Below are 24,071 nucleotides of genomic sequence, written 5' to 3' on the forward strand. Positions count from 1 at the left end.
GATCCAACTCTTAACAATGTTGTTTTCATTTAGCAAATTTCACAAGATGTGAACTTTTAAAAATGCAACAATTAAAGGCAGCTGCTACCATTTTGCATCTTTGCTTCTTCTTACCACAAATTCTTGAGCTCTGTTTGCTGAAGCAAAGTTTAATCATCTGCGTGGAAATCAGGCTGCGAAGGTGACATGAATAATTACCATTCTACTTCAGCTTTTTAAGTAAGAGTATTTCCCCCTTATGCAATAAGCCACAACGTTGATTGTTAAAAGCACCTGTTCGCAATAATTGTTTTAGTTCGACAGTCCATGCTAAGACCTTGATCCAAATCCTGTATCTAAGGCCTGCAGAAAGGGTCGGTATTGGTTATTTTTCATTTTTGCTAAAGTAGATGAATCTGTAATGTTAACTTGAACACTCAGCCTTAGTTTAATGTAATGGAGCCACAGTATGTTCACCTTCATTTTGACAGCTTTCAATTCCCTGATCCCAACCACCTCATTTTTATTAATCAGATGTACTTCTGTTGGGCCCTCTGCTTCTTTCTGGAACTAAGACCCAAGCAGTTCCCCTCCACTAACACTCATCCACTTGTGGAACTTCTTAACTTCAACAGCTTCTGTTTAGATTCCTTCCACATATTACAGATCAAAGGTGAAGCCCAAAAGACTCGCATTTGTCTGAGCTACGTCTGCCGCTGGAATAGTCCATGTTCAACACCATCTCTGGCAACCCACCCACTTCGGCATTCGTTCCTGCTCCTCAGGCTTGGGTGAGTAAGTATCTGGTAAGTTTCTTCTTTTTCCTTATTCTTCATTCCTCATCTGTTAGTACACAGTTAGTGCAGAGAGAATGGCTCCAGGGGCTGTGCTGTGTTTTTTGTGTTGGATGTGGGAATTCTGGGAGACCTCCAGCTGTCCGGATAACCACACCTGCACCATGCGCTCTGAGCTGTAGATCTTCCAAGAACATGTTAAGGAACTGGAGCTGCAGCTTGATGACCTTCAGCTCGTACAGGAGACTGAGGAAATGATAGATAGGAGCTACAGGGAGGTAGTCACCCCCTAGGTTGCAGGAAGCAGGAAACTAGGTGAATGTCAGGAGAAGGAAGGGAACCCCAGTGCAGAGTACCCCAGTGACCATTCTCCTCACTATCCCGTTTTGTATATGGTTGAGGGGAATGACTGACCAGGGGAAACCACACTGTCTGGTGCTAAGGCTCAGAAGAGAACAGAGGTGAAGAGAACTGCTTCAGTGACAGACTTCATAGTTTGAGAAATAGGGAAAGAGAGACGAGGTTCTGTGGACGGGCTAGAGACACCCAGAGAGTATGTTGCCTCCCAGGTGCCACGGTCAGGGATGTCTCGGATTGGCATTCTAAAGGGTGAACAACAGAAGTCTTGGTACATATTGGCACTAACAACATAGGCAGGAAAGGCAAGGAGGTTCTGAAGAGAGATTTGAGGGAGTGAGGAAGAAAGCTGAAAAACAGGACTGGCAGGGTAATTCTGGATTACTGCCTGTGCCACACACCAGAGAGGGTAAGAATAGGGGGGGGGGGGGAAGATCTTACATAAATTTCTTGCTTCTGTATTTGCTTAGGAGACAGACACAAAGTCTGTAGAAGTGAAGCAAAGTGGCATCAACTTCATGGACCCCGTACAGATTACAGAGGAAGTGTTTGCTGTCCTGAGGCAAATTAGGGTGGATAAATCCCCATGGCCTGACAGAGTGTTCCCTCACACCCTGTCTTTGGATAAAACATGGAATGATTCAGGAAAGTCAGCATGGTTTTGTATATGGTAGGTCATGTCTAAGTAATCTTATAGAGTTTTTCGAGCAAGTTACCAGGAAAGTTGATGAAGGCAAGGCAGTGGATGTTGTCTAATAGGACTTCATTAAGGCATTTGACAAAACCTTGCATGGGAGTTTGGTCAGGAAGGTTCAGTCACTTGGCATTCAAGATGAGTTAGTAAATTGGATTAGACATTAGTTTTGTGGGAGAAGCCAGAGAGTGATAGTAGATGGTTGCTGTGACTACTGGAGTGCCACACGAGTTAGTGCTGGGTCTGTTGTGGTTTGTCATCTATACTAACAATCTGGATGGTAATATGGTTAACTGGATCAGCAAATTTGCAGATGACACCAAGAATGGGGGTGTAGTGGACAGCAAAGAATGTTATTACAACTTGCAGCAGGATCTGGAATTGCTGAAAAATGGCAGATGAAAGTTAATACAGAAAAGTGTGGAGTGCACTTTGGGAGGACCAATGAGGGTAGTACTAACACAGTAAGCAGTAGGGCATGGATGAGTTCTGTAGAAAAAAGGGATATGGGAATATAGGTCCATAATTCATTAAAAGTGGTGTCACAGGTATATAGGGTCATAAAGAAAGCTTTTGCACACTGGCCTTTGTAAATCTAAGGTTACGTCCACACTACATCGGATAAATCCATAACCGAAGATTTTTCTCTTTGTTTTTACCCTCCATCCACTATAAAACGGCGTTTTCGTCCCCCGAAACCGGAGCTTTTCAGAAACGCTTTCAGGGTGGGTATTTTTGAAAACACTGCTCGGGCAGATCAGTGTGGACAGGGTACCCAGAGAAATCTGAAAACACTATCAGATGACAGCGCGCTATTTCATTGTTTTCTTGAACGCAACCTAACAATTTCAGAACAGACGGCAACGAGACTGATGCCAGAAGAGTTAGAAATGTACTTAGCAAATACTTTGACCCATAACTTACTGAATAAATAAGTATACTCACTTTGCCCTGTTTTCTGTCCTTGCTCATATGAAGGTGGTTTACCTATTTATGCAAGTACTTCTCTGACAATAGATGTCTAATGGCCTGCTGTAACATTGTATGGAAATACAAGATAACACTGATGCACATTTAACAAGGTGCTTTATTAATGCAACAGAGTTAGTCAGTTTTTCAACATACGTCGTCAGCTGGGTTAATCTGTCAGTTGCCTCCGTACGCTCCAGTATTTGCTTTTTGTTTACTTCTGTTCTCCTGCGTGAAAGCCAACAGCTGTCCGTTGTTTTAAGTTTTTCTAATCTGTAACTACGCAAACGTGAACTTTTACAGCGAGATTCGACACCAAACATGTCGCTTGTTATCGGTAGATGGGGTCTTGCACATGCCCAGTAGGAGGAGATTTGCCGAAATCTCCGTTTCAATGTGAACAGAGATATTTTCAAAAACGCATAGTGTGGATGCCTATCGTTTTTACATGAAATGGCGTTTTCAAAACTATCCAGTCTAGTGTGGATGTAGCCTAAGTATTGAGCACAGAAGATGGGATATTATGTATAAGATGATGGTAAGGCTTAATTTGGAGTTCTGTGTGCAGCTTTGGGTATTTGGGTACCTACCTACAGGAAAGATGTAAATAAGTTTGAAAGAGTACAGAGAAAATTTACAAGGATGTTGCAGAGAATGGAAGACCTGAGTTATAAGGAAAAATTGAAAAGGTTAGGACTTTATTTCTTGGAACATAGAAGACTGAGGGGAGATTGAATAGAAGTACACACAGAATTATCAGGGGTATAGATAAGGTGAATGCAAGCAGGCCTTTTCCTCTAAGGTTTCCTCTGGGACTACAACCAGAAGTTATCAGTTAGGGGTGAAAGGTGAAAAGTTTAATGGGAAGATGAGAGGAAACTTCATCACTCAGGGGGTCATGAGAGAGTGGAATGAGCTGTCAGCAAAAATAGTACATTCAAGCTCGATTTCAATATTTGAGAGAAGTTTGGGTAGGTACATAGGGGTATGGAGGGCTATGGTCCTGGTGCCAGGTCAATGGGAGTAAGCAGTTTAAATGGTTTGGCATTGACTAGATGGGCTGAAGGCCCTGTTTCAGTGCTGTACTGTTCTACGACTCTATGTCTCTATGATGAAATGGCGGAGCAGACCTGATGGGCCAGGTGGCCTAATTCTCCTCAATAACCTTTTGGTCTTATGGTCTTATTGTCTAAATCTTTTTGTTGCAAAGACTCTTGCTGAAATCAATTTCTTCACCTGGGTCAATAAGTTCTACCCTGCACTCAAAATTAATGGATCCATCTATGGCTCTTCTCTGCATTTTCCGCACCTGTTTCCATGTCCATTGACATTTTCTATAAACCCACCATATCCAAAATTACCCTGACTACCCTGCCGCCACCCTTCCTCCTGCAAGGAGGCTATCCCTTTCTCCATCTCTACTGCTGCTGTACATGTGATGAAGCTTTCTACTCTGGGACTTCCAAAATGTCTTCCTTTTATCAGCAACATGGATCCCTATCTATGTACTGTAAGTGATTTCCAAAACAGGTACAATTCCTACAAATAGAAAAGATATACCAACGACACAGATAACTATCCATTTGTCAGAGAAGTCAAAGTCAAAGGAATGGTTTTTAATTCACCCCATGTTTCCCCTATGTTTCTAGATATTCTTTACCCCATTCTTAATTAGCCTGAACTTTTCTCTACATTTATAAACCTTTTCTCCTCCACTTGGGTGACTTCACATGCATATAATATTTTTGCATATACTCTTTTTACACAAAAGATCTGTAAGTCTTTTGGAGCTAAATTCCTTGAGGATATAAAGCTCCCAACTTTAAACAAATAAGTTATTGATAAGTTAAGTGTTTCCATCTGGTCTGCAAGTTTCTTTGAACTTAGTCAGCAACAGGCCAAATTAAATAACCCATTGTCCTTTACTGCACTCTTGAGCAGCAAAAATTAAACCAGATGCCATGAACTACATCATACTTAACACAGACAGAGAAGCTGCTATATACAGAGCTTGTTTGCAAAGCTGTGTTTTTAACTTCAAACTGATTGCTGCTTGACATTTATATTTTAAGACCTAAAGACTGACTCCTGTTTGCAACCAGAAACTAAACAAAGAAGTATTGGTTGGAAGATTACTTGCTTCTGCTTGATCTAACAAGTGGTAGCTGCTGTGTTTAGAGAGTGAGCTGAGCAGACTTGAGACCCAGAAAGTGAATGTCCATCACACCAACTGAGGTTCTCCTGCTCCTCCTTTTGCCTAGTCCTTTGCATTCAATGTTTGTAATGTGGGCTCATCTACATCAGTGAGACCAAGAGTGGGCCAAGCGACAGATTTTCAGAGGATCTGCACTCTCTGAAAGTTTCATCTTGAACTTCTGTTTACACATTATTTGTGAAAATTTCCTACTAATAGCAAGATTAAGCAATAAGATTCCAGATTATCAACTCGGCAAGATCGCACTGGTGAACTAGAGCTATGTGCTTCCAAAACTTCTAAATATACTTCTGAACTACTCCCACTGCAATCTGCAGCCTGTAATTACCTTTTAAGTAACATACTTTTGAACAAACTTAATAAACTAGTGATTTCACAATCTTCTGAAGGATTTGGTAGACTTAACTCTCATGAATGCAGGTACTGCACCTTTAAGCGGATGGAGGCACATTAACATGATGGAGAGAGAGGGAAGCATGGAGGACTCCAAGCTAGACTGAAATGCAAGGGAACAAAACTTCCTCTACCTGTAACTTGTTAGCAAATGTACAGTCGCTGGAGATCAAGATTGAGGATCTAAGGGCAGGTTTGCTGTATTGGAGGGAAATGAGAAATTGCTGTGTTCTGTTTTTCATGGAGACATGGCTTACTCTAGACATGCTGGATACATTAGTAAGACCCAAGGACATCTTGATACACAGGAGAGGCCAGACTGCTGATTCAGAGACGGGATAAGGTAGGGGTCTGTGTTTCATGATAAACTCTTTGTGGCACACAAGCACGGTGGGCTTCTTCCCCTGACCTGGAACATCTAATGATTAAGTTCCAGCTCTTCTACATACCGAGACAGTTCTTCTCTGTGATCCTGACTGAAGTTTACATACCGTCAAAGGCAGATGTTAAACAGGCGCTCAAAGTAGTGAATGCTTTCATCAGCAAACAATAAACAGCTTACCCTGTTGTCTTTCAAATCATTGTTGGTAACTTTAATGATGCTTGTTTGAACAAATTTGTGCCCAATTATCATTTGCATAAAACCTGCAGTATCAGGGGTTCCAACACATTCTACCATTGCTTTACTATGATTAGGAGTACTTATCATTCCATCCCTAGACTTTGGGGAGATCTAATCACTTGGCTGTCCTTATCCAACCTGCATACAGGCAGAGGCTAAAGAGCAAGGCTCCAGAGATAAGGACAACAAAGAGTTGGTCACGAGAGGCAGAGGAGCGTCTACAGGACTGCTTCGAGTTAGTACACTGGGCTGTTTTCAAGGACGCCTCAGAACAGTCATAGACAAGTGTATCCCCACAAAATCATTCAGTCTTCCCCAACCAGAAGCCCTGGATGAACCACAAGATTTGCAATCTGCTGAAGGCCAGATTGGAGGCATTCAAGTCTGGTGACTAAGTAAGATACAAGGGGTCCAGGTACAGTCTCCAGAAAGACATCTCATATGCAAAGTGGCAATTCTGGACCAAATTTGAATCACTGAAGGATGCTTGACAACTGTGGAATGGCTTGAATGCTATTAACTCTGACAATATGAAACCAAGTGACTTAGGTGACACTTCTCTCCCAGATGATCTGAATGCCTTCTATGCTCACTTTGACCGTCAAAACAGGAAAGAACCTTCACAAGCTCGCACAGCTGCTGATGACCCTGTGATCTCAGTTTCTGAGGCATCAGTGAGAGCATCCTTCAGGAGGGTGAACCCATGGAAAGTATCCGGCCTAGATGGGGTACCTGGCTGAGTACTAAAGTCTTGTGCTGATCAACTGACTGGAGTGCTCACTTAAACCTCTCACTTTGACAATCTTTGGTACCAACTGTTTCAAGCAGGTTTCAATTATACCAGTGCCTAATAAGAATGTGATAACCTGCCCTAATGCTATCGCCCAGTTGCACTTACATCCACTGTGATGAAGTACTTTGAGTGGTTGGTGATGAAACAGATCAACAATCCCTGAGAAGTGATTTGGATCCAGTCCAATTTGCCCACCATCACAACATGTCCACAGCAGATGCCATTTCACTGTCTCTTCATTCATCCCTGGAACATCTGGACAGTGAAGATTCATACATCAGGATTCTCTTCATCAACTACAGCTCAGCATACAATACTATCATACCCTCAAAAGTAACCAGTAAGTTTCAAGACCTTGGCTACACCACCTCCTTGTGCAATTCAATTCTGGATTTCCTCACTTGCAGACCTCAGTCAGTTCAGATTGGCAAAAACATCTCCTCCATAATCTCCATCAGATGCACAGATGCATCGCAAGGCTGTGTGCTTATCGCCCTGCTCAACTCGCTTTATACTTATGACCGTGAAGCTAAGCAAATATGCCATATTTAAGTTTGCTGATGACCCCACTGTTGTTGGTCGAATCAAAGATGGTGATGAATCAAAATATTGGAGGGAGTCTGAAAATCTGGCTGAGTGGTGCCACAACAACAATTTCTCACTCAATGTCAGTAAGACCAAATGTCTACTTATTTATTTCAGTGGGAGGGAACCCGAGGTCCATGAGCCAGTGTTCATTGGGGAATCAGAGGTGGAGACGGTAAGCAACATTAAATTTCTCAGTGTCATCATTTCAGGCAGTCTGGCCTGGGCTCAGCACCGAAGTGCTATTATGAAGGAAGCATGGCAATGCCTCTGCTTCCTTAAAATTTGTGAAGATTCGGCAGGATATCTTTAGCTGTGACAAACTTCTATAGATGGATGGTGGAGAGGATATTGATTGGTTACATCATGGCTGTGTATGAAAACATTGACGCCCTTGAACAGAAAATCCTACAGGAAGTAGTGGATATGTCCCAATCCATCACATGGAAAGCCGACCCCACCATTGAGCACATCTACAAGGTGCACTTTCATAGGAAAGCAGCATCCATTATCAAGGACCACCACCATCTAGGGCATGCCCTCCTCTCGCTTCTGCTATCAGGGAAAAGGTACAGGTGCTTCAGGAGAAACAGCACCAGGTTCATGAGCTGATGTTTCCCCTCAACCAACAGGCTCTTGAACCAGTTGGAGTACCTTCCCTCAACTTCACTCGCCTCATCATGGTACCGTTCCAATAACCTATTGACTCATTCACCTCATATTGTCAAAATTTATTGCTTATTTATTTATTATCATTTATTTTTTTTCTTTCTTTTTGTATTTGCAAAGTTTGTTGTCTCTTGTATATTGGTTGTTTGCCCTGCTGAGTGTGGTCTTTCATTGATTCAGTTGTGCTTCTTGGATCTACTGTACAAGTCTGCAAGAAAATGAATCTCAGGGTTGTATGTACTTCGATAATAAATTTACTTTGAACTTTGAACTCAATAACAATATTCAATATTGACCGATTGGTGTCTGCAAAACTACATTTGAGTTCTGAAATAATAATCTATTTCAATCTTCCTTCTATATGTAGGAAAATTTCTGTTGTTGCTTCTGCCTTGTTAATATTAAAATGCATGCATTTCAGTCTAAATGCATTGACCTCCAGTAGAATTGCTTCTCTTCTCAAAGTAAAGGAATGGGCTGCCAATTAAAGTAAGTTTTCAGCTTCTTGCTTTTATTTTAATTAAATTAATTAATTTACAAACGTGTGTATTTAGAGATGCAGTGCAGAACAGTCCTTCTGGCCTAACGAGATGCACCGCCCAGCAAACCAGCTATTTAACTCTAGCCTAATCACTGGGCAATTTTCATTGACCAATTACCTTACTAACCATTATGTCTTTGGACGGTGGGAGGGAATCCGAGCACCCAGAGGAAACCCAGGCAATCATGGGAGAATGTACAAACTCTTTTTTACGGATGACATGGGAATTGAACTCAGAACTCCGGAATGCCCCCAGGGTGCAATAGCATCACACCAACTACTCTGCTACCATGGCACCCACGCTATGTAGGTATGTGAGCAGGTTACTTCATCAACCCCTCCTCCATCCACCCATCTTCCCCTTCATCTGGACTCACCTATTGCTGGACGGCTTGTATGTCTTCCCCACCTCCCCAAAAATCTTCTTATTCTGGCTTCTGTCCCTTGCCTTTCCAGTTTAGATGATGGGTTTCAGCCTAAAATCTTTATTCCCTATCATAAATGTTGCCTAACTTCCTGAGCTCTCCCAGGATAGTGTGTTGCACGAGGTTTCCAGCATCTGCAGAATCTCATACTTCTAATTAAAGTAAGTCCCTTTATTCCTTTTTGTGCTATTGATTGAAATCCTGAATTTATATTTATTGTCTGAATGCACATAGATGGACAAGCTCACTGTCCATTTGAAGGATAGACTAAATGCTCACACTTAGCCTAAGAATATTTAGTGTATTGACTGTCTTACATTAAAAACAAGATGAATGTTCTTGATTATTGGGCACATTCTCTGCTATGTATGACGATTACCCTCTGCTACAAGATCTCGGATCATTTAAACTGACAGCTAGAAAATAGAACAGTACAGGTCCTTCGATGCACAATGTTGTGCCAAGCCTTTAACCTAGGCTAAGATCAATCTAATCCTTCCCTCCCCCAACACCGTCCACTTTTCTTTCATCCACATGCTTATCTAAAAGTCTCTTAAACATCCCTAATGTATCTGCCTCTATTACCAGCCCACCAGTGTGTTCCACACACCCAGCACTCTGTGTGAAAAATCCTACATCAGACACCTCCCCCCCGTAGCTTCTCTCAACACCTTAAAGTTATGCCCCCTCTTATTAGCCATTTCTGACCTGGTGTCCAATCTATCTCTGTCTCTTACCCCATCTACATTTGAAATGTCGTTGTCAACAGTGAACTATAGATAAAAATAACTTGGTTTTGTTTATACCCAAATGTACTTGATCACCCATGGTACCTTGTTAGAAACATTTCAGATACACAATAGCGCGAATGATTATGTTTAATTATCATCAAAGCAAGCAACTACGACAGCTGGCCAGTGTCTGTTTGCCTGATGCATTGAGTACGTTTTTGCCCTTTAGGGACACACACTCGAGTACAGAGACTTTATATGAATGGTGATGATCAGTTAATTAGGGAACAGCTGAAGTACGGTATATAACCGAAGCTGTTAAAATATTGCAACATCTACTCAGCCTCTGAAGCTCTATTTCCAGAGGACCACAGAGTAGAGGTGGAGCTGCAATATTAAAGAGCAACTGACCTTAATCCTTGATTGTAAGGTTGTTGTTCCTCTTCGCGCTTATGGTGCATCGAGTGGCAGTCTTGGTTTTTCTTTTACATTTGTCTCTCTTTTTTACTAGCTCAACCCAGCATGGATGGAAAGCACGCGAGGAGCTGGCCAGATTCAAACCCGGCACCACTCACCTCGAGGTCTGGCGTGGATGCCATTGCACCACTGGCCGGCTAATGATTGCAGGGAGGTACCTGAATGTTTAGCGTGCAGGTAAGAAACCAACTCTGAGTAAACAGAACACATGCTCTCATTTAATGAAGCTTCAGCCTACAAGCACTGCTGTGAAAAATACATGATGCCAGACTTGAAAATGTCAAGCCAAGCTTAATGGAACAGGATAGTTAAAGGAGTTCTAATTAAAGTGCTCAAAAATTAGGTCTATTCTCAAATTCTATGAAACCCTGTCAAAAAAAGCATGATTACAGGCATCTGCAGCTTTCAAAGCCAGTGAATTTCATTTTCTCTCAGTGACTTGTGTTGCTTTTAATTGAGTGAGTTTAAGTTTCAAAATTATGTCCTTTGTTCAAAGTACCTCACCTAGAGGGAAGAATCATTGACCGAAAAATCCTTTTGCAAGGAGCTATATTTTCATGCAGTGTATAGAAGAATGTTATCTCAAAGCTGATCGCTAAATGTGGTCAGGTGCATTGTGTGTGTGAGGTTGGCACAATTCTGTAACTTGCAGTGCAACTCCGATCTGTGGCTCTCCGCATACCAAGTGTACTATGATTGACAGATGGTATGAAGTTGGATTGTGATAGTGATTCTTTTTTGGAAGGTGAAGACAGTTACTTGAAGCGCCAATTCCTGAAAAGCTATCCAAGAACCTGGCAGTAAGGAATCTTTCAAAAGGTATCAGTCTTCATTAATTTCCAGTTTCCCTTCACCCTCAGGATGGGAGATAAGCCCAAAAGGTCCATGGCCCTAATCACTTTCATGTTTTGTGTCCTGTCCAGTTGGTCAATCACTCAGTAGAGAAAGAAAGAAAAGCACTAGAGAACTTAACTGGACTTCTGCAACCCTGCAGTTTCCCAGCTCCCCTTTCCCTTCCAGCACATCTGCATTGTGACCCCTCTCCTATCAAACCAAAGAGGACGTTCTCCCTACTTGCAATCCCCACCCAAATGACAAATTGCAGCAATGGACAACTTAGCATTTCTGTGCAACACATAAAATGCTGGAGGATCTCAGCAGTTCAGGCAGCACCTATGGAGGGGAATAAACAGTCAGCAGTTCAGGGTGAGACCCTTCTTCAAACGTCTGTTCATTACTTTTATCTTATTATTCATTATATTTTGCCTGTGCTGGCCAATTACACCAATGTGACCAATTAACCTACCAACCTGCCTGTATGCCTTTGGACTGTGTGAGGAAAATGGAGCCCCCTGAGGAAACTCAAGCAGTCACGAGAAGAATGCACAAACTCCTTTCAGACAGCAGCGGGAATTGAACAGTTCAATTTCTTTGCTGCACAGTATTTTGCCCTCTTCTCCTCCACTTTATTTGGAGATGTCAGCTCCTTGACCTATAGGGTTCAACCATTCAATAACAGTGGATGTATATTCAAACTTAATGCAAGAAAGTTTCTGGTATTCTGGACACATTAAGGACACATTTATAAACCAGGTTTTAAAGAGTTAATCATTAATACAGTTAAGATGATCGAGAAACTCATTCTCAGATTCTGGATATACTTCTGTTATTTTTGTGTAAGACTAAAACATAAAACTAATTAAAAGAAAAATATGGGGAGACAGGGATAATCGTACTCTTCGATATTTTAAGTGAGGCATGTACAAGTAACATGGTGTAATGACGTGTGTCTCTCATGTACTTTTACATAATGAATAATGTAAATGAAAAATACTTAATCAAATAATATATTCACAATATTACTGAAATATTAAATACATAACACTTCTCCCTGATTAACTATAAACCCCAATCAATATAGATGCATCTCAATTTATATACTGTATAATACAACTGATATATATACATCCACAGCATAGTAAATTTTAAATTGTCTCATTGAGGCCTAAGGATTCAATTACTGTGGAGGATTTCTTGTGGGACAATGTCTTACCCAATAGGGGGTGTGGAGTTGGTCACTCTGCTTGGCTGTACAACAATCTCAGGTTCTGGGGACTCCTCCATGGTGGTTGTAGGAGTTGCCTCTGGCACTGCAGAGAAAGACTCTGGGCAAACCTTTCCACCATTTGTAGCTGGGGAATACGGTGCAGATGTGATATATCTTATTCCGTTCATTTTTAAGAATGACCGAAACTGTTGTGCTGCAAACTGTGGTCTGCTGTCATTGACTAGATGTTCTGGAACACCATTCCTTGAGAAGAGGCTGTGCGCGAGTTTGCAGTGGAGACTATGGGGAACACTTCTGGCCTCTGTGTTGCTGCATCCACTACTACCAAGAAATTTGTGCCCATGAATGGTCTGGCAAAATTCACATGCATCTTCTGTCAGTGATGGAGAAGCCACAGCTCTTAACATCTTCTGGATGTGTTGACATCCTGAACAGTACATGGAAACCTGCTCGATCTGCTGTTCTGTCCCAGACCACCAGACAAAACATTGAGCTAATGCTTTCATTTTAAGCACGCCTAGATGACCTGCTTGTAGCTCCTCCAACACTTTACCTTTCAGCGTGGAGAGTACAACTACTCTCAATCCCCATGTAGGACAACCACCATCAAGGGCAAGTTCATCCTGGCGCAGGTACAAATGGGGGAACTTGAATTCCTGCTGCACACTCCAGCCATTTTGGGAGACCAGAGACAGTGTGTGGTCTTTTGTGGTCTCCCTTTGGATCATCTCTGCCATAATAGTGTGACCTTTGATATGCATTAGGGAGAAAATGTGATAAGAAGTGTCCTCTTTTGCAATTTTTTTAGGTATTTCCATTTCCAACTGTAACTGGGACAATCCAACAGCATTTCCATGATTAGTCGTGCTTAATGATCAGTAATGAGGGTGAACTCTCTCCCATGCAAGTATTGGTTGAAAGATTTTACACATCAAACTAGATTCAGGGCCCTTCTGTCAATCTATGCATAATCTTTTTCTGCAGGAGTAAGAGAAGGTGATGAGGTGTTCACTTCTACCACTCAGAACATGTGATGTGATTGCACCTATACTATAAGTTGAGACGTCACGGCCAAGATTCACTGGACAATATGGATCATAAAGTTTGATACAGTGTTTGATGTCACCATTTTCTTTATCTTTTGGAATGCCACCATTTGTCCGTTGCCATTTCCTCCCAATCTCTGTTGCTGCGTTCAAGGGGTGGAGCACAGTAGCAAGGTTTAGCAGCTACTATACCTGTTATATATAGATAGATAGATAGATAGAAACTTTATTCATCCCCATGGGGAAATTCAACATTTTTTCCAATGTCCCATACACTTGTTGTAGCAAAACTAATTACATACAATACTTAACTCAGTAAAAATATGATATGCATCTAAATCACTCTCTCCAAAAGCATTAATAATAGCTTTTAAAAAGTTATATTAATAAACAAACAATAAAACCACCCTTTGGCCTTGGGGTATCCACCACTTCTTGAATTTTTTTAGCACACCTGTGTAATCTTTGTGTATCAATGGTGTGACCATAGTAAGCGCTGCTTGGTTTAAAGAATTCAAATTTGTTGTGTCATGCTCTGAGCCCATAATCCTCCAATCCTTTTAAAACTGTCTTAACACTTTAGAGATATTCCTTGTCATTGCTACTGGTAACAATGATGTCATCCAGGTAATACTGAGTGCCTGGGCAGTCTTGCAGCACCTGGTCCAAAGCTTTCTGCTGGAATGCAGGTGCAGATGCTACTCCAAGAATAAGCCTATTATAGCAATAGTGCCCTTTGTGAGTGTTTATGGTAGAGAAACACTTTGGACTCTTCTCCCATCGCCATCCGTAGGTAAGCCTCAGGCAATTCCACTTTGCTGAAGTGGTAAGTTTGCAATGGCATCCTCTACCCCGGACAGAGGGTATTGATCTGCTTTCAGAACTGGGTTGATGGTGACTTCAAATCCTGACCGGCCCATTCTTTTTGGCTTCTGGGACCATTGGCTTTGCTCATGGGCTCCACTCAGTCTTGGAACGAGTCTTTTCAGCATCTATGCACTCTAGCTGCCTGGCTGCTTTATTATGGATGGTAAAAGGAAGTGGGCGGGCTTTGGAAAACATGGGTGTGACATTTTCATTTAGCACTATTTTATCCCAAACATGTTTGAGTTTACTAATGGCATCCATGAACACGGCAGTGGCATTACCTGTACCTTTTTGAATTTGTTTTCAGTTGACTCTTGCAGGCGATGTGACACACAAATGGTGGGTGAATCTCCAATTAAGTTGTTATTGTCTCAGTTAATGATGGTCCCACAATGCTTGCCTTCCTGTTTTTACTGGAAACAAGTCCAAAATACTTGTTGGCTGTTGTATTTCACTGTTACATATGTCATTCCCACAGGAATTAAGTTTTACGTTGGATATCTGCAGGCTTCAGTTTAGTATATTTGAAAAGCTGTTCAAACTCATTTTGTGGAATGACTGAAACAGCCAAGCTGGTATCCACTTCCATTTTAATTAATTTACCATCCTCTTCTGGTGCAAATCAGATTGCTAGTCTATTGTTAGTTTTCACATTGTGAATCTTAAGGCTGCTGAGTTCTGTGTAACTCTAATCATTATCAGAGTTTTCATTAACAGCATGCAGATTAGCTCTCTTTTAAAGTCTGCAATATGACCATTATCACTTCCCTGTGCAGTCCATATATTTTTTTCTGGCTGACATGCTCTTTGTATGTGTCCTTCCTTGAAGCATTTTCTGCAAGTTTTGCCCTTAAGCTTGCATTGGTATGGTGTATGTGAGCCCCTGCCACAATGGTAAAACAACTCGTTCGGCCAAACCATTTTCTACTTGGAGTTTGCAACCTTGTTTCACATATGAAACCTAAAGTGTTTCAAAACTCCATCAATTTCCCCAGGCTTCATCAACTTCCAGCCCCACTCCAAGTCCGCTCCTTTCTGGTGACTTCTCTCTCCATCTCTCGCCGAACAAAGGACCCAGATTATCCTGATGTCAGGTACACAGCACGAAAACACACTCCTCTCATTGGACGGCTCGCATCCCAAAGCACCCGTTAACTCTAGCCATAACCCAAACACTGCTGCTACAGAAAGACCATTACATCAGCAGTGAAACCTTTCCCCGGGTGTTACACTCTCCCCCCGCCAAATCTAGACATGTCCTCATGACATTGAGATAATTTACCAGCACTTCATGCAAGGCACCAAGTCCAACCCAGGTGTAAAAGGCAGTGACATATCTCCCCAAGGCAGTAGATACCACATCTGTTCCCCCGGTGCTACATAGGCCAGCCTATCCGGTGGTCTCCTGAATCTTTGAGAACTCTGTACCCCCTCATCTACTTCTTCAGGTTCTGACACTACTTGCGATACTTCTGGTCTTCCTGGCAAGGCCTCCCCATGTCTATCACTTGTGTCCTCCTGCAACTTGGACCCCTCTATCCATTGGCTGAGCCCTGCTTCATCCCTTGCAGGGTCCCACTGGCCCCCCGGCTGTCCACAGATAGACCCCCCTCCCCCCGATTTCACCTGACTCTGTGTGAGAAGATGTTGGGAATCTCTTCCTCAATCGGTGGGGAGTTAGCAAAAGGCAGCATATGCTACAACCCCATTTCCTCACCCTGTAGCCTATTCAGGGGCAGGGGCTAGTCTAATCTCTCCTGCTGTTGGTCCTTCAGTCACCCCATGTCACTGCAGAGTCCTCTTACTAGGTGTAGGCTACAGGTCGGGCTCTGGGTCAACCTGCACCTCTGATGAAGGTAGTTCTGATGGAGAATCTTGACAGGCCCATTCTTATCCTCTGGTTTCACACAGAAAACTGGTATATTTGGCATCTCACTCTCCACCCAGCAGTCAGCCAACTTATGCTTCCCAGGTAGTCCCAGATTCCTTATGAGGACTCGGTCTCCTGGCATGAGTTGGGAGAACCTAACCTTATGATCATACCTTCTCTTATTTCCTTGATTCTGCTTGGCAGCTGTGACCTCAGCTAATTCATAAGCTTTTCTCAGCTCCCTTTTCATATCAGACACATACTTCAGATAAGTCTTTGGTGGTAGGTCTTCCTCGTCAGTCCCAAAACAAAGGTCGATGGGCAACCTCGTCTCATGCCCAAACATCAAATAATATGGCGAGTACCCGATAGCTTCATTGTGGGTAACTTCCCCAAGGGAGGGTAACCACATAGAAGCTGATTTAAAGGGTGACTCATTCTCGCATAGCCCTTCACGTATCTCCAGTAGTACCCACAGAACCCAAGGAACGAGCGCACAGTGCCCACAGTCTGGGGCCTTGGCCACGTGGTCACCACCTCTATCTTAGACGGATCCACCGCTACTCCATCCCATGAGACTATGTGCCCACCATAGCTGACAGCCATCTTGCGGGACTGGCACTTGTCCAGGGAAAGTTTTAACTCTTCAGTTTTCAAGCAGCCCAGCACCTTCAGGAGCCTCACTTCATGTTCCTCCAAGGTGGAGGAACACTATGAGATCATCCAGATACACAAATACCTCAACAAGTTCAAAACATACAAACAAGCTGGATGAACTCAGCAAGTCGGACAGCATCCGTTGAAATGAGCAGTCAATGTTTCGGGCCGAAACCCTTCGTCAGGACTGAAAAAGGAGGGGGCAGGGGCCCTATAAAGAAGGTGAGGGGAGGGGGAAGGTGCAGGTGAAAAACTAATCAGAGGAAAGATCAAGGGGTGGGGGAGGGGGAGCAGGGTGGGGATAGGCAGGAGAGGTGAAGAAGGGATGTAAGGGGAAAGCACTATGGGTAGTAGAAGAAGGCAGAATCATGAGAGAGGTGATAGGCAGCTAGAAGAGGAGGCAGAGTGAAAGTGGGATGGAGGAAGGGAGTAGGAGGGAATTACTGGAAATTGGAGAATTCGATGTTCATATCAAGAGGCTGGAGACTACCGAGACGGTATATGAGGTGTTGAAACCGTCTGGGTAGTCTCCGGCCCCTTGGTATGAACATTGAATTCTCCAATTTCCAGTAATTCCCTCCTTCTCCCTTCCTCCATCCCACTTTCACTCTGCCTCCTCTTCTAGCTGCCTATCACCTCTCTCATGTTTCTGCCTTCTTCTACTACCCATAGTGCTTTCCCCTTACATTCCTTCTTCACCTCTCCTGCCTATCCCCTCCCTGCTTCTGATTGACTTCTGATTTGGCCTGCTCCGCTACACTCTCCACCCCCAGAAAGTATGGACAGCCCATGGCCCCTCCTCTCCTGGGGCACCGATAGTACCTGGCAGTTCCACTGTCGTTACATCAGTGCTAGTCTGAACTAAAACAAAGTCTGTGCCCTCCATTTTATCAAACCTCTGCCCCACAATTGTAACTTTGCCGACAGCTTTAACAGTACTTAGAAGTCAAATCAGGAGTATGAATATCTACCCCACTCAACATGCATGCATTCGTTACCAGTCACCCCGTGGATGCAGGCCACTGCACAACAGACACACAACCCACTGGGTCAAGGCTCAGGGCAATCACACAGCATCCAACTAAATCAATCCCGAACCATATCCCCACACAATGAAGACGCAAGCCGAGGCATAGCTGATTCACAGGATGGGTCATACTGATGTGTTGCAAAGCCGAAATGCAACGTGTTCAAGACATTGTCGCAGATGGCGTTGGTATCACTGTCACCGCTGGAGTGAACAATTTGGAGAAGAGTCGATGTGGAAGAGTTTTGATGCCCATCCACCCATCCCGGGTGCAAGGCTGGTTTGCTCCAATCGCCGAGCAGATTTGGCAAGATCGAGAATAGCTTTGGGCTGTGCGGCCCGGGTATGTTACTGCGCTGGGGTCCGGGTCCTGCAGCGAGGCAGCACCTTAGCACTTGGACAATTTAAACACAGGCCCAGATAGACCAGAAAACCCAAGTGTCAGGACTGGAGGCGAGGGTCAGACTGACTTCGCTCACTCTCCTTCAATGTTCATTTCTCTCCCTGCGGCACCAGTGGCTGCAGTCTCTGGGAGCTTTGCAGTGTTTTTGTCCTGCTGATGTGATGGACTGAGATTGAGCCTTGGGCCTAGTTCGATCTAAGGACTCAGTCTGGCACAGAACGCTGTCATTTGCTTCTATTGTATGCATGATATGTGATCTGTTTCCCTCTTTTTCTGCGCAGTGGTGTGGTCTTTCTTTTTTAAAATTGGTTTCTTGCTTTGCGGCTGCCTATAAGCAAATGAATCTCTAGGTGTATAATTTATACATTTTTTGATAATAAATGTACTTGGATTCTTCAATCATAAACAAAAATTACTGAGTAAGCAACACTTTTGAAAAAATTTGCTGTCTAGTGTCATTTGGGATTTAAAAAAAACTTAATTAGTAATCCAGCAATTAAAGTAAATGTTACATCAATGTGGTAAACTATGTATACCTGTCTGGACACACCCCTCTGCTGTCTGCTCCTGTGGCTTCTCCCACAGACCCCTGTATAAAGGCGATTGGAGGCACTGCTCCTCCCTCAGTCTTCGACATGGTCGTGCTCCCTTTCTCGCTGTTAATAAAAGCCTCCAGTCTCCACTTGTTCACTTCCAGTCTCCTAGAGTTATTGATAGTACATCAATCAGAGCAATGTATTTATTTAAAAAATCATTTGATAATTTTTCGTAAGTTAAGCAATGGCTGCCTTTATAATTAAATGTGGATGCTTTGCACAATTCAGCCCAGAGGTCTTAGAATAGATTTGATTATGTCTTCATAAATGATGATTTTGGAAAGATAAGTCATTATAATTAAATGCTGCCACAAGGCTATTAACATTTGATGTTGTAGGAGAACATTAAGAGGTAAAAACTGGAGGTTAGCAGGTTTATTGGTCTCTAAATTGCCCTGAGTGTAGGGGATGGTAGATTCCAGGAGGAGTTGGAGAGAATGTGGGAGAATATGAGGTAAATGTTTTGGGATAGAATCAGAGTTAAAATGGGTATTGGATGGGCAACATAGATTCAGTGGACCAAAGCTTATGTTTCTGTCCTTTCTCTTATGTTTGCAAAGAAAAAGCATTTCAGGATGTATATTGTATACATTTCTCTGACATTAAATTGGACCTTTGAACCTTTGAACTTTTGAATTCATGTGCAAGATTGTGGATCTTAAGCATTGATCTATTTCTTTTTCTGTAGATGCTGCCTGAAAATTCATCAAAGTACAAGACATATAAAGAGCATGCTGAGCAGACAAATACAAATAGACTGTACAGGGAAGCGATAATGGTAACAAGTCATATGGCAGATTTAGACAGAGCACCAATTTCAGATTTCCAGCATCTGAAGCTTTTGGACTCCAAAGAGAACAACTGGTCAAAATGTACTTCCTCAGAAGCACACATTAATTTCCATAAAATGGTTAACGTTACTCAATCTAAAATGTTACTTGCTAAAAGTAACCTAATTTGCATTTCTGAATGTCAAAATGCTTTTATATCCTGAAATCTGATGCCTTCCAAAGGGAAGCAGGAGTGTGACAGCCACTGTTGGCACAAAGGCCTGTACTGACTGATAAAATAATTTGCATTTCAATAATTCAATGTTAGCTGATTCCACAAACTCTCTCGGGTAAACTGACCCTTGCGGAAAAATTATTTTCTGTGGACAAGTTTCAAATATGCCAATACCAAGAGTCCTACCATCTGATACAGATGACCAAAAAAGCCTTCCAAATGCATTCTTGTCTAGACTGCCCTTAAGACAACCGTTTTTTCGTAAAGTAGCAAAGACAATAAAATATAGTTAAAAACATAGGAAACAGTGAAAAATATACACTTAAGTTCTGTTGTGCTAGATAGCTGTAGGGCCACATTGACTGTCTTATAGTCTCACTGACTTACACTTGACTGATAGGCACCCTGAAGCGAGACAGAGACATTAACAGCTACTGACCTATTTATTTGCTCAGCTGTACTGAACTGCTTGGCATGGGAGGCTAAGAAAGTGAAGACAAATATAATCATCATGAAACATTTATCACCGGCTAAATTATTTTTGCTGTTAAGTTACTAAGTTGCATTGCATAGAAATTAGATATTTATATGCTTCTATGGAACATTAAATCATGAACTACTATTAAAGCTATGTTATTAAATAATTTTATTAATTCCTCGGCAAACCAACAATAATGATTTAGTTGGATCAGCCCTCATGGTTTGGACAGCACATTTTGTAGTCATTTTTATGAAGATATTAGCTGACATCCATATCAGCCTCCAGCAGAGAGGGTTTAAGTATAGTCTCCAAGATGAAATGTACTGGGGTCTCAAGAGGACAGATTTGCTTTGTGTCATTATTTGGTCACTAACAGAACTTCAAATTTTAAAAGGGAGCACTCATGTAGAACACTTTGTCCACAGCATCTAATGCAGGTTAACTCTATACATAAATATACATAACTAATATGAAGTAAGAATACATGGCACATGTATGCATTTACTCTCCTTGTGCAGTTGATCAAACTCTGGCATCCTGTCCAATACTGATATGTTTACGTCTTAGGAAAATAATCAAATATCTTTCTCACAATATCAACTGAAGTGTGCTATATCTGAAATACCTGATCGATTATGGAAGGGTTAGGATCACCCGGCCTAGTTGCACATTTTAACTTGATGCTTGCTCCGTTTTAGTTATTTCTTCATACATTTTTTACTATGACAATGTCAAACTTACAGTATCTACCTGGTCAAGTATCAGAGACGAAAAGGAGAACCAGGATCACTGCTGCTCGATAGAAAATGAATTGAGGTTTTGATCTGTTGTCAGCAATAGCAAAATAATTAAATAAAGTAACTGGGCCCATGACTCATGCACATGTACAACTTTACTTGTACAAAAGGAAAACTGTATGGCCCTTTCACCCACACCGTTCTGAAATCTGAACAAAAAATGCTATTTGCATATAGAATTGGTTTATTAATTACAGATATTGACCATTTGGTAAATTATGTATGTTTGAATTCCTTACTTGCAAGAACAATCACTGTTGTGTCTGTGCAACTCCATATCAATTAAGTAAAAGTACGCACGTGGGAGATGGCTTTAACTGATGTATTCACATTGCTGTGAGAGAGAGAGAGAGAGAGAGAGAGAGAGCAGAATATGCATGCGTAGACAACAGATCATAAATAGTGCTAAGGGGAGTCATTGCTCTAAAAGAAATAGATCCATACATTACACTTCCTCCCCCTTTAAATTCATGCAACAAAAAAACTGTATATGTACAAAACATTCAATTTTCTTTTCATAAACCATCTTCCAAATGCTTTCACAATAATGGCCCATAACTAACCACTATACTGTACTAAAGATTCAGTCTTTCGGGCAGAGCCCTGTTTCTTTCTGGATAGTGCCTCTAGATCTTTGGAGTGGCACCATGTTTGGTAGGTGTCCTGTCTAAGACAATGTTCTCAGTTGCCGGAGTCAAGTTGCTGCTAGTGACATCATCATTGAGAGGATAGTTTGGTGACTGTAATGCGTCCGCCTTATTGGATGCAGTCGACTCAGGTGTTTTCTTCGGTTGAGCTGGTCCACATCACGTCTCCATGTCTGATCTCCAACATCCACTGTGTACATCAGTGGTCCAGTTCTTGTAACTATCCTACTGGTCACAACTTGCGTTCTCAGTAGTCACGCACTTGGACTTCCTGTCCACCCTTGAAGTTCCTTGCTGATTTACTTGGTAACAGGCTGAACAGTTTATTTTGCATTTCTCTCCATAGATCTAGTTTCAGGAGGTCTATGCAAGATCTCAGATTCCTGCTAATTAACAGCATTGTAAGTGTTTGATGTGTCATCACATAACAGAATTCTGGTACATAAAAAGGAGATCATTAACCTTGTTGTGTAGAGAAATGTCCTCCTTGTTCACAGCTTTAATGGACTTCTTGAAGGTTTGGAAAAACCTTTCAGCTATCCTATTTATTGCTGGGTGCTGAAGAGCAGTCTTGAAATGCTTGATTCCACTTTTCCTCATGAGTAGTCTGAACTCTTCTGACGTGTATTGTGGTCCATTTTCACTCACAATTTGCTTTGGTAATCCATTTCTGGAGAAGATAGTCCTCAGAGCGGAAGTGGTTTTGGCCGAGGTGGTTGATTTCATTGATATAACCTCCAGCCACTTCGAATGAGCATCCACAGCGATCAGAAACATAGAGTCCATGGAAGTCCAATCAAAGTCAATATGTAGTCTTTGCCATGGTGATGGTGGCTTCTCTCACAGGGTTAATGGAGCCTGTGGTCATGCACTTTGAATTTTTTGGCATTCCAAGCAGCTTTTGGCCAAGTCTTTAATATGTTTAATCTATTCCTGGCTACCACATGTAGCTCCGTGTAAATCTCTTCATCCTGACTGTACCCCAGTGCCGTTCATGCAGATTCTCTAAAACTCTGGTATACAGGGAATGATAACATGAGATCCACACATTGGTGTACTTTGACATACTGACAGTTAGTCTCATCTCACTGAGAACTTTGGAAACATGGAGTTACCATCAGCTGGCCATCCTTGCATGGTGATTTCATCGGGTCATTCCTTGATTCCCTTTGTATTTCAGAATTTGATAATGGCAGCTGATCCACCAATGTAGCGTGGAACATTTCTGCTCTGTTGGGTCACAGTATGAAAACCTTTCTTCTTCAGTTGCCAGAAATGGAAGATGTGACAAACCATCAGCATTGCTGTGTTGTTTGTTACCCTTGAATTAAGATAAAGAGTGGGCTCCTAGGAATAGCACCCAATGTTGTAACCGAGTAGTAGTCATCACTGGGATTCCCTTCCTGGGATTGAAAATGGACACAAGGATCTGGTGATCTATCACTAGCATAAACATTTGGTTGTAGAGGTTGTAGTGGACCTTCTTTATTCCCCATACTAGACAATGGGCCTCTCAGTTGATCTGTGCGTAGTTGCATTCTGTGCATGTCAGTGATATTGAAGCAAATACAATCAGACGTCTAGATCCACCCTTCATAGTGTGTGACAAAATGGCTCCAATGCCATAAAGGATGCATTGCACACCAGTCTGTTGGGCAGAGATGGATTATAATGAGTAAGAAGTTCATCTGATGTTATCCATCTCTTTGTTTCCTTGAATGCTCTTTCACAAGTTTCTAACCATCCCACTTTGCTCCTGTCTGTAACAGTGCGTTCAATAGGTGCAGCTCTGTAGCAATGTTTGGGAGAAGCCGGCGGTAGTAGTTTACAAGGCCCAAGTATGACCTCTATTGTGACACATTTTTTGGTTTGGGTGCCTGTAGCACTGTTTCAGTCTTCCCTTATGATTTATGTAAGCCATACTTGTCAATGACATGTCCACAATATGAGGTTTCATTCTTGAAAAACTTGCATTTCACTCTCTTTGTGCACAGACCATACTCACTCAGCCTGGTAAGCACTTTACCAAGATTCTGAGGTGCACTTCATCATTCTTGCCAGTCACGATGATGTTATCAAGATAACATGTGTTCCTGGGATATCTTGGAGCACTGTGTCCATTACTCTGTGCCAAATTGCTGGAGTTACTGCAATGCCAAAGATGAGATGATTATACGAGAGCAGTCCCTTGTGAGTGTTGATTTTGTGGAGCTTCCTGCTTGACTCCCCAATCTCTATTTGCAGATAGGCTTGTGACAAATCAATTTTCAAAAGCCTTACTCCACCCTTCAAAGATGCAAAAATGTCTTCTATTCATGGCAGGAGATACTGAGTAGTACATAGCACAGGATTGTTGCTCACTT

General features: G+C 42.2%; 1 long non-coding RNA gene across 1 annotated transcript; it reads left to right on the plus strand.

The window, feature by feature from the left end:
• The first annotated feature begins 260 nt into the window (after positions 1 to 260).
• On the plus strand, positions 261 to 20,394 carry LOC140713976 (uncharacterized). Its single transcript, XR_012095792.1, has 4 exons — positions 261 to 353; positions 646 to 785; positions 10,279 to 10,421; positions 19,467 to 20,394. It is a non-coding gene; the product is annotated as an uncharacterized lncRNA (long non-coding RNA).
• The last annotated feature ends 3,677 nt before the right edge of the window (positions 20,395 to 24,071 follow it).

This window comes from Hemitrygon akajei, chromosome 20 (assembly GCF_048418815.1).
Source record: "Hemitrygon akajei chromosome 20, sHemAka1.3, whole genome shotgun sequence".
Classification (NCBI taxonomy): Eukaryota; Metazoa; Chordata; class Chondrichthyes; order Myliobatiformes; family Dasyatidae; genus Hemitrygon; species Hemitrygon akajei.